This window comes from Macrobrachium rosenbergii, chromosome 14 (assembly GCF_040412425.1).
Source record: "Macrobrachium rosenbergii isolate ZJJX-2024 chromosome 14, ASM4041242v1, whole genome shotgun sequence".
In the NCBI taxonomy this organism is placed as follows: domain Eukaryota; kingdom Metazoa; phylum Arthropoda; class Malacostraca; order Decapoda; family Palaemonidae; genus Macrobrachium; species Macrobrachium rosenbergii.
Window position 1 is genome coordinate 50455553 of NC_089754.1, and position 13747 is coordinate 50469299.

Sequence of the window (13747 nt, forward strand, 5' to 3'; positions counted from 1 at the left end):
ATATTTGCATCTCTGTAAAGGGATAAAAGTTATATTTGTATCTCTGTAAAGGGATAAAAGTTATATTTGTATCTCTGTAAAGGGATAAAAGTTATATTTGTATCTCTGTAAAGGGATAAAGTTATATTTGTATCTCTGTAAAGGGATAAAAGTTATATTTGTATCTTGTAAAGGATAAAAGTTATGTATCTCTGTAAAGGGATAAAGTTATATTTTATTCTGTAAATGGCGTTATTCTATGTCACTGTCCACTTCTTTAAAGAAACATAGTAGGACCAGGTTCCAGGAGTTTCTTTTTCATATCATATTCATCACGTAAATCCATAATCTCATGTTCAACATACATCTCGTGTTCTTTCGTTCAGAGCAATATGCACTTTTCGAGAAAATAAAAAATAATTCCTTATGTAAGTTATAAAATGAGCATAAGAAAGGGATATGATGGTACACAGAGAGAGAGAGAGAGAGAGAAATGCTAATAAAAGCAATATAAAGTTTAAAATATATATATATATATATATATATATATATATATATATATATAGATAGAAATGCACTAATAAAAGCAATAAAATAAAGTTTAATATATATATATATATATATATATATATATATATATATATATATATATATATATATATATATATATATATATATATATATCAACATTCATCGACCCTATAAATCGGCAGTGCTGGTAAAATAAGTGAAGACCAAAATTTAAAAGGTTTTTAATTTTTTTGTATATCTCCTCTCGCTATAAATATCCAGAACTTCAAAAAGAACCCTCATTATGTCTCTCCATTCTCCTATTCCTGAGTGTCCGGAGCCCGGAATGGCTCCCACGTCACAGATAAGTTGAAACAGTCTCCAGAAACTGCGAGGTGCCACCGTAAATAAAGTCTGTGAGACGCGTTCAATGGAAGGAAGAACGTGCATTGCGGGAAAAAGCCCCTATCCCCAAAAAACTTATTAAACTTCCTTTATTTTTCCAAGAAGTCGTTGACCAGTTAAAGCTTCAAAATGCTTCCGTAAAAACGCCCATTAGCATCGGATGTTAGGCAAAGCGTGGAAAAATATTTAACGAATATGGAAATCAGTGCTAACAAAAAAACCCGTTTTCATTGCCGGATGAAAAGCTGTTTTTAAAGAAAATGGGAAATTAAAATCCAGTTTGATTCCAAAATCTTTTCTCCCGGAAACTTCGGTCACCTGGTTGGTTATGAAAGAAATTCGTTCCCGATAAATTGCATTTTATATTACTGCTTTCCATTTGGGTTAACCTGAAATTAAATAGATGTTTCCGTGTTCTGTTTCCTCTTAGTTGCCCGGGATTCTCTTTCCCCGGCGGTCGTCATTTATTAACATTATACGCATTTGAATATTTTAGTATAGACAGGCAGATTTATCTCTTTTTGCATAAATGTTTGCGTGGCAAGCATGCATGAATGCTTCTATTCATTCATTGTATAGTTATATTACATGTATAATATTATATTAGTTTGCTAGGATAACCGTCTACTAACACTTCTCTTATTACGATCGTTTTATCCTCCTATATTCAGTATTTTGTCTTTCCTTTCACATTTCCTAATCATCAAAGAAAATGCAAAGACGAAGCAGGGAACTGTAAACCAAATATTTTCTGTTCAAATAATTGACAAGTAACATGGGGTCCAAATTTATCAAATGGATGGTTGATAATGAAAATGGAAGTCCCCTGAATTCTTTATCATCACTCTAGAAAAAGTGCAAAGGGGTAATTCCTTCAGTGCTTCTTTGGTCGTACAAATAATGAAGAGAAATTTTTGGCGATGAAGTATATAAGAATCCATATGTATTTTTAGCAACAATTACTCCGAATACCTAATTTTGAATATTCAGCAACCATGGAGCCATTTCGATGAATGTGTAAATGGATGTTCTCTTGAATATCGAAAGTTTACAGAATGCTAAGCAGGCGACTTTCCATTTCCCGTTGCATCTACTCTTTTCCCTCAGAGACCTCAAGTTTTCCCCTAGCAGACAGCTGAAGCTCCGAAGACGCAGGGGCGAGAAAACATTAAGAATATGAGAGTATTCTCATCTCGTTTCGCTCCATCTGGATTAATATTCATATTTATGTACCCTATGATTGTTGTGCTGGCCTTTTACAACCCATTTTCCCCACAGGCCTCGAGTGTTCCCACGAAATCTTGAAATAGGCTGCAATCTTGTACGCCGCGGAAGCAACGCCAAATCTAATTTCCCTAGAAAAAGTCATTTTTCCCCAACCCTTGCCAATTTATTCCCCGCAGGGTAACCTCCCGAAGTCGTAAACAACAAAATTATTTTGCCTCACTCACGCTGGATGCTGATATACGATAATTCCGGGGAAGCACGTGGAATTTTTTCATGTCGGTTGAGTACATTTTTCCCGGAATTTACGAGGCTCTAATCTTTTTGCGTTTCCTCGTTCATTCCAATACATGTTTCTGATGTTTTTGAAAAAAAAAATGGTTTTATTGTCCGCAGACTCCGCCTTAAGAATTTATTATATATGTTTGTTTGCTGAGCGAAAATCATGTACAGTTTTTTCTCTCTCTTAATTATATATAAGGAGAGATGTACGTATATTTGTTATTTATTCAGAGTTTTTCGTTTGTCTGATTTTCGTCATTTTTTTGTATATGTATATATATATATATATATATATATATATATATATATATATATATATATATATATATATATATTTTTTTTTTTTATGTAAATATATTTATTCAGAATATTTCGTTTGTCCGATTTTCGTCCTTTTCTTTTATACCGTCCAGCATCTTAAAAGCGTATTAAAAGTTCTGCAACATTCGCCATTCATTTATCTTAAACGTTGCATCATTTTATCCCTAGAGGTCCATGTGAAAAATTATGATGGAAAGATTATAATTTCGTTAATAGCATCTTTTGAACACTAATGAAATTGAATTCATTAAACGCTTTAGAATTTGATACGTGTCCTTCGATAATGAATATTTTAATGAAAACATCATATTACCTCCATTGGTATATTTTTCACGCTGAAATCAAAGAGGATAAAATCGGCATTATTAAATACAAAACCTTTGTGTGACACCTGAATATGGAATCAATGTCCACTTCGGCCTCTTCGATGTGGAATTTGGTACCTGTCCGCTGGTAATTACTTCGATCATTTCGGCGCATGTCATTATCATTATTAGGGACTTTACCGAGACCACCAGTTCGAAATTCTCAGTTCGAACGTTTGATATTTAATGAGTGTCACGGAAGAGCATCGTAAGCAGCCTCTTTATCTTGCTAATATTTTGAACGAACAATCAGTTCCCAAAATTATTACCGTTAATAATAATACAATCTTTTGCGGTTACATTTGGTCGTAGATGATTAAGAAAATTCGATTGCGCACTTTTACTTGTTATTAGATAGAAGTTTAACTTGCAATATATATATATATATATATATATATATATATATATATATATATATATATATATATATATATATTTTTTTTTTATTTATATATATTAAACTTTATCACTTGCACAATGGTTCTGTGCAATAATACAATTAATAACAGGTTCTCATTTAAACAGGATGGTATCTAGCGGATATATATATATATATATATATATATATATATATATATATATATATATATATATATATATATATACATGTGTGTGTGTATGTGGACCCTTTATGTAAATTATCCTTTGAGGTCAGAAATAGGTGAAAGGGATACCCACATCCTTTTCATATCCCCTATTGTCCCTCGAGAATATGGGGGGAAATATCTGTTATTGGAAAGACCTTCCGTCTGCCCCTTTATTGGCTTCATGTTCACAATAGTGCTTTTGCTGAATGGCATCCATTGATGCTTCGTTGATTTCTGTTGTCACGTCTTTGATGATATAACCTTACTTTGTCTTTGTGCTTTGTGCATTTACCCTTTTCCAAGAATAGGGCCTTCAACAAAAAACATATTGAAATTTTCGAATGTCTCCGAGGAATTGATTGTGAAATTGACTGGAATTATTTCATTCAGTTTTTTTTTTTTTTTTTTTTTTTTTTTTTTTTTTTTTGAAAGATCTGAGGGATGCCTCATTCGTTTGATGGGGTTGACCAAGAAGTGAATAGAGGCTGTAGATGGACTTATTCTCAATTTTTTAAGAAACCTTTTTTTGGATATGCTATCGTAGATAGCCAAATAAATTAATGAAACTGCAGTCATAATTGCATTATCATTATTGTTACCGTAACTTATAATAATAATAATACTTATAATAATAATAATAATAATAATGCTTGTAGCTTCTCATAATATCAAGGCGGATAAATGATATTAGCTATTTTTGTTGGGATAGAATACCATTATATATTTGCTTGTCTCCGTCACGGCTCCTTATTATGTATTTATGCGTAATTTTAATAATAATAATAATAATAATAATAATAATAATAATAATAATAATAATAATAAGTGTAGCTTCTGATAATACCATATAGGATAAAGTGACGACAAAAATCAGCCTTAATTTAGTTTTAAAGATATAACAAGATTTACTGTGACCAAGGAAGCAAAAAGTGGTAATACAATAAATCCACCTAAATGAATATTTATCAAGAAATGGAAATGTAATAATAAAACCACAGGAGAAGAGAACAATTTGATTTACTACATATAATGGGTCTCGGTCGCCCAGATCAGTCGAGGTTGTCAATTGACGAAAATGTCATTTGAGATAGTTTCCCATCCTCTCTCTCTCTCTCTCTCTCTCTCTCTCTCTCTCTCTCTCTCTCTCTCTCTCTCTCTCTCTCTCTCTTTAAATCATAGTTTTCTCCAGTGGTTTCCTTCGACCTTTTCTCCAAAACCATTAACTAAAGTAAACCAAAACAGATGCTAAAGAACTTCGTAAATAATATATTAACAATTTTTGTTTGGATAAAATACCAATAATATTTGCGGTTGTTTCCTTTACGGCTCCTTATCAATATGTTTATACATTTATGCATATGTTCAGTGGTTTTACATACGTATTTCAACGTACATATATATACATATATACGTATATGAACGTGTGTGTGTATCTGTGAAATTTTTATAACTCCTTCCACCATCTTACACATCACCGACAGTGCCATTTGATGATGGCGTAAGAAAAGAATAATAAGAAAAAACATGCACTTTTGAATGTATTATGCTTTTACCATGCATAGCAAAATAACGCAGTTATGTGGGAGCATACGTGCCTGCGTTCCGTGATAATATGATTACGTACTTCGCAATATGCCTGACCTGTCTCTAAGAAACAAATAACGAAACATCTATACCGGCATTACGAGCCCAAAGGAAGGATAACTTTATTTGGAATCGTAACAATAGTAACAAGGAGCAATAAAAAAAAAAAGGATTCATTTATGAGATACTGAGGGGAAAAAATAAAAGTAAAAAAAGTGGAAAGGATATATGCAGACAACGGCAAGAGTAGGTGAAGCTGAAATAATAAATAACATTTATATTGAAGTAAATTAATGAAGGAAGAGGCTAAAATAGATAATAATGGAAAAAAACAAGTGGAACGAAAGTGTTTAGAACAAATTATTATTAAACGACAGACGGACAGATAGGTGGATAACGGCATTAGCAACGGTAACAAGAAACAATAAATTAGGATTCAGACAGACAAGAGCAAGAAAATGTTCATAAATCTAAAAGACTGATTATAGTATGGAAAAAACAGATGAATCTATCATTACATGAAAATGAAGTTGTTTCTCTAAACTTTAAAAAAAAAAACAAAGGAATAAGAAGTAAAGCTTCCATAAATCTCTTTCTAGTTTTCTGTAAAAGAAAACTGTTGTGCTGGCTTTGCCTGTCCTTACGCACTCTTTTCTGTCCGCCTTAAGATCTTAAAAACTACTGAGGCTAGAGGGCTGCAAATTGGCTTATTGATCGTCCACCTTCCAGTCATCAAACATACCAAATTGCAGCCCTCTAGCCTCAGTAGTTTTTATTTTACTTAAGGTTAAAGTTAACCATAATCGTGCGTCTGGCAACGATATAGAATAGGCCACCACCGGTCCGTGGCTGAAAGCTTAATGGGCCGCGGCTCATACAGCATTATACGCTGTACAGAAAACTCGATTGCTCAGAAGAAACTTCAGCGCATTTTTTACCTTTTTTTTCGATCTCAAATTCGTTGGTCTGGGAAACGAGAGGCTGGTGGGTGGGATATTCGACGTCCCTCCGTAATCTTTTAGAAATATCTTCTTCCTTTTTCCAGTCGATGGTAACTCGGATGATCGACTCCAGGGGAAATGAAGCGGAAAATTTATCGTAGTAATTGAATGATTAAGAATTGCTAAAGGGACGGAACCGTTCCTTCCGATCAGCGGACGAAAAATTTTGCCATAAAGCAAAGAGGTTGCCAGGGAAAGAGAGGCGATGATTCTTTCGTAAATGTCATCTAATGGATCTTTTAACAAGGTTCTGCCCGTTCATTAGTCCCTGTCTTCTGCTCTCTCTCTCTCTCTCTCTCTCTCTCTCTCTCTCTCTCTCTCTCTCTCTCTCTCTCTCTCTCTCTCTCTCTCTCTCTCTCTGTGCCAGGGCTTGAATCCTGGCCGAGCGGAATCCCCACTGGGTATGCATTATTCCCAAGGCATAGTAAAATTGATATTAAACGAGATTTTCAGGATTTTTATTTGCGAATGTAAGAAAATTTTGCTTGTGCTTTATTCATATACATGTGTATATATGTATATATATATGAATATATATCATATATATATATATATATATATATATATATATATATGTTTGATTTTAAATCACGAAAAATTAATAATTGATGATTATACGAACAAAGTTACGGTCACGAAGGAAAATTAAAAGACTGGAGATGCTAAATACTTTCGTTTTATTACCAAGACATGGTCACAGCAACTGAAGATATACAGAGACAAGGGCCTATATAAATGGTGAGTATATAAGGGAATACTTTGTTCATTGTATATATATATATATATATATATATATATATATATATATATATATATATATATATATATATATATATATTAATAATATATATTATATATATATATATATATATATATATATTAAATATATATATATAATCCTCGTGTAATACATATCTTTAAACATCAAAAAGTACCGACATTATGTCTCTCCATTCTCCTATTTCTGACTCTCCTGGAGTTCAGAATGGCTCCCACGTCACAGATAAGTTGAAATAGTCTCCAGAAACTGCAAATACGATCGTAAATAAGACCGGGGAAGCTCGTTCAGTGGACAAAAGGCACGCGGCGGAAAACGGTCTCAGTCCAAGACACCCACTTGTCAAGGACTCAGTAATGCATTCAGAGAAGAACCGTTAAATAAATGTTAATCATTAAGCTTTAATTAGAGCGTTTAGGCTTTAAAAAAGACTAAATCAAAAATGCCTGAATAAATTGATAATCGAAATTTTTTAAATATTCCAATTTTGTTTTCCGAAAGCGTTTTGCCGCCTGACAGAACAGGAAAGAATTTCGTTTTGGGGGAAAGCGCATTTTATATTTTTGCTTTCTGTTTACTTTTACTTTCTGAGATTAAACAAACGTTTATGTGCTCTGCTTTTCTTTTTTTTTTTTTTTTTTTTTTTACTAAGCTGTTTTGGGCGCCCCAGCTCACTTTTCACCGAAGTCGTGATATTTCCTTATTTTTACGCGAGAAGTTTCTAATGTATAACTGTGATTTTGTTTTGTGCCTAAACATTTACGTAGGAAGGTGGGATGGTATATATAAAATAGTATATATAAATACATACATATATATATATATATATATATATATATATATATATATATATATATATATATATATATATATATATATACATGTGTGTGTGTTTTTAACCAGCAGAACCTAAATTTTTACACACACAAATATGTGTGCGTTTACGTGCGTTTACGTGCGTTTGCGTGTGTGTGTTTGTGCTCATGTGTCTGTGTCTCTGGGAATTTGTAGGAGGAAGTTGAAAGCGGATGCTGGTAAGATTAATGTTATCAGAACTAATGGAAGCCAGTAAGATGGAGCGACGAATTTTAGCATAAGTGATGAATGAGCTGAAGTAGCTTTCGTCATAAGGTCTTCCTGTAACGATGGTAGAAAGAGGTAATAGATGAATCACGGAATAGAAGGTAGCTGGAGCTGTTATATTTATATATATGGGTATATATATATATACATATATATATGTATGTATGTATGTATACTTATATACATACATATATATATATACTCACGTATATATACAGATATATACATTATATATAATAATATATATATATATATATATATAATGTCTATATATATATATATATAATGTCTATGTGTGTACATGGGTACGTATATATATGTACATACATATATATATATATATACATATATATATTATATATAGATTCATATTCATGAGCGTCCCATAAACACCTATTGTACATTATAAACTGTCATAACTACTTCTATTTTTTTTTTCCTTTTTACCAGTAAAATGATTATGTAAATGTCGTTTGTGAATTGTTCATGTTACATACAAAGCCACCGGCAATATACTGGAGTTTGCCGGATGTCTAGATCTTCTTATCCCGACACAAAAACGAAAGGAAGAGACCCCAACTAGAATCAAATTAGTGTCATCTGAAAATCCTGAAGGATATTAGGAGCTGGAGGAGGGAAACCTGAAATATCTCCTACAAAGGAGGAGAAGAAGAAGAAGAAGAAGAGAAGGAGAAATACATTAGGAGGAATCCGTGACTGTGTTTAGGAAAGGGATTCCACTTTTTATCGCAACCAGAAGAGTGGGAGCCAAATTATCTAGCATCAAGGAGAGAGAGAGAGAGAGAGAGAGAGAGAGAGAGAGAGAGAGAGAGAGAGATATAAACTAAAGATATTTTTCGGAGACGCGGCATTAGAGAGAGACGGAAAATGAGGTCATTAACATATATATGGGATACTTTTCGAAGGCTCTCGGGGAATTATGAGTCCAAAATGGCATCGCTCCCATTATTCCCCAACCTGGAGTCGTGAGTACAGGATTATGCAACAAAGAACCGCTTCAGATTTTATAAGGCTAAACAGATCATGTTTATCATCGTTTTTTCGGTGGCTCATCTCCCGAAAGCAGGAACATTTGTGGGTTATTCATCGCCAGGAATCAAATCATCATCCCCTTCTTGACTCGTTTTTGTGCCGAGTTGGGGAAATCGAATGGACTGTGTCATCAATACAAATTAGCATCGTTCTTTTAGACGTCAGTGGCTGTTCTGTTCTCCCTCTTCAGAATTCAGAAGTGGAAGAAGTTTACAAGAGATAGAAAATGAAACATTTTATATATTGCAAGGATAAACATCTTGGGTTGTACGATAATGTGGTAGTTTTGGTGAATTTACCTGAGGTTCCATGTATATGTATATATATATATATATATATATATATATATATATATATATATATATATATATATATATATGTTTATATATTTATATATATATGTATATATATGCAGATATACATATTAGATATGCAGATATATTTACACACACACACAAACACACACACACATATATATATATGTATATATATACTGTATATGTATATATAAATAATATATGTATGTATGTATGTATGTATGTGTATATATATATGTGTGTGTGTGTAAATATAGCTGCATATCTCTGCATATGTGTATGTATACAAACTCTTTGACGTATTGCGGTCCTTAGAAAGTAACAAAATATGAAAAAATTCATTATTCTCATAAATCTTATTCGCAAATTTAAAGTTCATTTGAATATGGAAATGAATTACCTGATCATGGAAGACAGGTGTTTGTCTCTATTTTAACTTCATTTATTCTATAATGATTTTCGTGACGGTCTTATTAGCGGCCTTCCTCACTTCTATTATTAATATTGTGATCCTGTCATTAATAAAAACGAACCGCTCTATTGGAATATGAGTCATTTGAAAACATTTCTTTACAATCGCAAGAGTACTAATTATCCAAGTTAAAAACTGATTTAACCTGAAGAGCTGCCAAAAACAAGGCCCCGCATCAAAAGTTTTGTTTCAGCGTTAACTATGGACAAATGATACGCCATTAATTTTTTTAATAGGATCATGAATATCAAGCTGATTTTTTACTGATAAACTTTCTAATCATTAAAGAGACGCGCAGTTCGCTTTAACCTACGTTTTCAAAACTCTGTTTATTCATAATACATTTGTTATTATGAAAAATGTCACAACAAGGCTTTGTGTTCGCGAAGGTGAAAAAAAAAAAAAAACTCGGCGTCCTTCATAACAGCTTGTTTTGCGCAATGGTCGCGATTCCTGTGTTATTCCACGGTCAAATGACCTTTAATGACACGCGATGCCTGACTTCGCGTGATCAGCTTATGAAAGTATGATAAATGTCAGCCCACTTGATTCGGGTCGTTTATGGTTTGAGGTTCGTTAAAAATTTTCGTTATTATTGAGTCGTTGTTAACACCAAGTAACCAGTTTATATGTGTATGCATACACACACACTCACGTGTAAATGTATGTATAGATGTATATAAAAATATATATACATATATATTTATATATATGGATATACATACATACATATATATGTGTATATATATATCCAGTTCGCCATTAAAAATGTGTATACTCCTATTGATGTAAAAGGAAAACTAACATATTTTCTTGCACTTTCACCCTTTTATCTCTCTCTCTCTCTCTCTCTCTCTCTCTCTCTCTCTCTCTCTCTCTCTCTCTCTCTCTCTTTATATATACAGTATGTATTTATATATACATATATATATACACAGTATGTATATATATACAGTATATATGTATTTATAGATATATATACATACATATATGTTTACACTTATGTATAAATTTATATATATATATATATATATATATATATATATATATATATATATATATATGTATGTATATATATGAATATGCATATATATATATATATATATATATATATATATACTGTATATATATATATATATATATATATATATATATATATATATATAATGTTTTTATCCTCGTATCGCGTGAGGATTGAGAACCCCACTCACCTCCAACATACTTATTCCCAGGTTTAGTCCAAGATTTCTTCTTCATCCACGTCCCTTAATGTGGGCGATGACCCACCTTTCATTTCTCTAATGCTCGCGCCCCCAGTGATCTTCTTAATGACCCCTTGACCCATTTTTCGACTTCCGGTGCCGTTCCCGAAGCCCACATCATCGTCATCATTATCATTAGCGTCATCTCTATAGCCCAAGGTATCATTCCATCGCGAGTCGTCAATTCCATCACGAGTCATCATCCGAGAGTTATTGATTTTAGCATCATCTATAGCAGTAGATGTCATTATAGCTACTTAAGGGTATTCTCTTTATAAAGATGAGCCTAATTATAATTACAGTTTTAAGTAGCACCTGCTGTCATTAAGGGTATTATACTGCCCTAAAGTGGCTCAGCGTTCGACTCTCCGACCGGCCAATGAAGAATTAGAGGAATTTATTTCTGGTGATAGAAATTCATTTCTCGTCACAATGTGGTTCGGATTCCACAATAAGTTGTAGGTCCCGTTGCTAGGTAACAAGTTGGTTCATAGCCACGTAAAATAAGTCTAACCCTTCGGGCCAGCCCTAGGAGAGCTGTTAATCAGCTCAGTGGTCTGGTTAAACTAAGATATACTTAACTTTGCCCTAAAGTTAAAGACTGCAGTGTCTGCAAAAATACAAAACTGAGAAAAATGGTAGATACTGCAGTTTTCCCTTGCCTTACTACTGATTTTGCAGATATTGCAAATGGGGCCCCCTAAATAAAGTACTGAAGAATCATTCTGCAACTGCAGTAACTTGTGTATTAGTGTTTCACGATCCCAATAGGTGGCATATCTCAGTTTCGAAAATTTTTTGCAGATACTGCAGTTTTCCATTTCAGGGTATTATAGTCATAAGTTTAAGCCTAATTAAAATTACAGTTTTAAGTTCACATATCAAGCCATTTAAGATCAATAACGATAATGATCAATAAGGTCATTATAGATGTTTATACAATAATAAACAGTACAGTGTTGAAGTACTGCGCAGTTCCCATCGCTTTGCCTGGAGAAGATTAAGAATTTCTTCGTAATTCCTTTACAATGATTTCTGTAAAAGGTAAATTTAAGAATACCCTTGAATATATATATATATATATATATATATATATATATATATATATATATATATATATATATATATATATATATATATATATATATATATATATATATATACATATGTATGTATGTATGTATGTATGTATGTATGTATGTATGTATGTATGTATGTATGTAAATTCGACAGAAAAATATGAAAAAATTTTTGTAAACACGCTTTTATTAAAATGCACAAAAAAGACAAAAATAATATTGTATAGATGTTTATACAATAATAATACCTTGATAAATCATACCTTGATAAACACCAGCACAGCATCACTCTCTGTAATGACATATTATTCCTCTTCTTATCATCAGCAGACGCCTCATCGTCGCCCTCATCCTAATCTTCTCTTTTTCGTCCCTCATACGTCTCTTCGACCTGGTCGACTAAATCCTCTGTGAAAGGCTTAATCTCGTCGTCTTCCATCTTGGCCCCGTTTCTTTTTGGGTTTTCAACTACTTCATCTTTGTTCACACGCGCATCTCTTCTCCTTCGTCGTCACTGTAATTACAGTATTTCCTTCTTCTTCTTCTTCTTCTTCTTCTTCTTCTTATTATTATTATTATTATTATTATTATTATTATTATTATTATTATTATTATTATTTTGTTCTTGTCTTTCTTCTTATTATTATTATTTTCTTCTTCTTCTTCTTCTTTTTCTTCTTCTTCTCTTTTTTCTTCTTCTTTTCCTTCTCCTCCTTCTTCCCCTTCTCCTCCTTCTTCTTTTTCTATTTCGTATTCTTCTTCTTTTTCTTCATCTTCTTCTTCTTGTTCTTCGTCTTCTCCTTCTTCTTCTTCTTCTTCTTCTTCTTCTCCTTCATCATCTTCTTCTTCTTCTTCTTCTTCTCCTTCTCCTTCTTCTTCTTCTTCTTCTTCTTCTTCTTCTTCTTCTTCTTCTTCTCGTTGCAATTACAGTCATCTTCATTCCCTTTAGACGAAGCTACTTCTATCTCGCCTCCCTGGCGATTATTTCAGTCATTTTCAAGAAGCTGCCGCATCTCAGAGCCCTTGGCAATGCCACTGGCATATCTTGGAGCCTGAAAGGATCCCTTTACAAAGGTTTTAACGGATTAATGCACGGATATGAGGTCTCATGGGGCCAACTTGACCTCTAAATCATCATTTGGTTCCGACCATGAAACCTCTTTTCGACTGTTTTATGTTCTCGACCCCTAGTGCTCTCTCAGTGTGTGTGTTTGTGTGTGAGTTTATGTGTGTGTGTTTGTGTGTTTCAACCGCTTGTCTTCTTTTGGTCTCAATCTTTCCGGATATTATACATAACTTAAATATTAAAGAATTTCGAATTATTGTTTGTCACACTCAGCTCTTAAGGAGCCTTGGTTGTTCCATCGTATATTATTCCCCAGTAGAGGGGTAGTGCCATCAGTGCGCCTCATGCGGTGCACTGTAGGCATTCCTACAGTGCACCC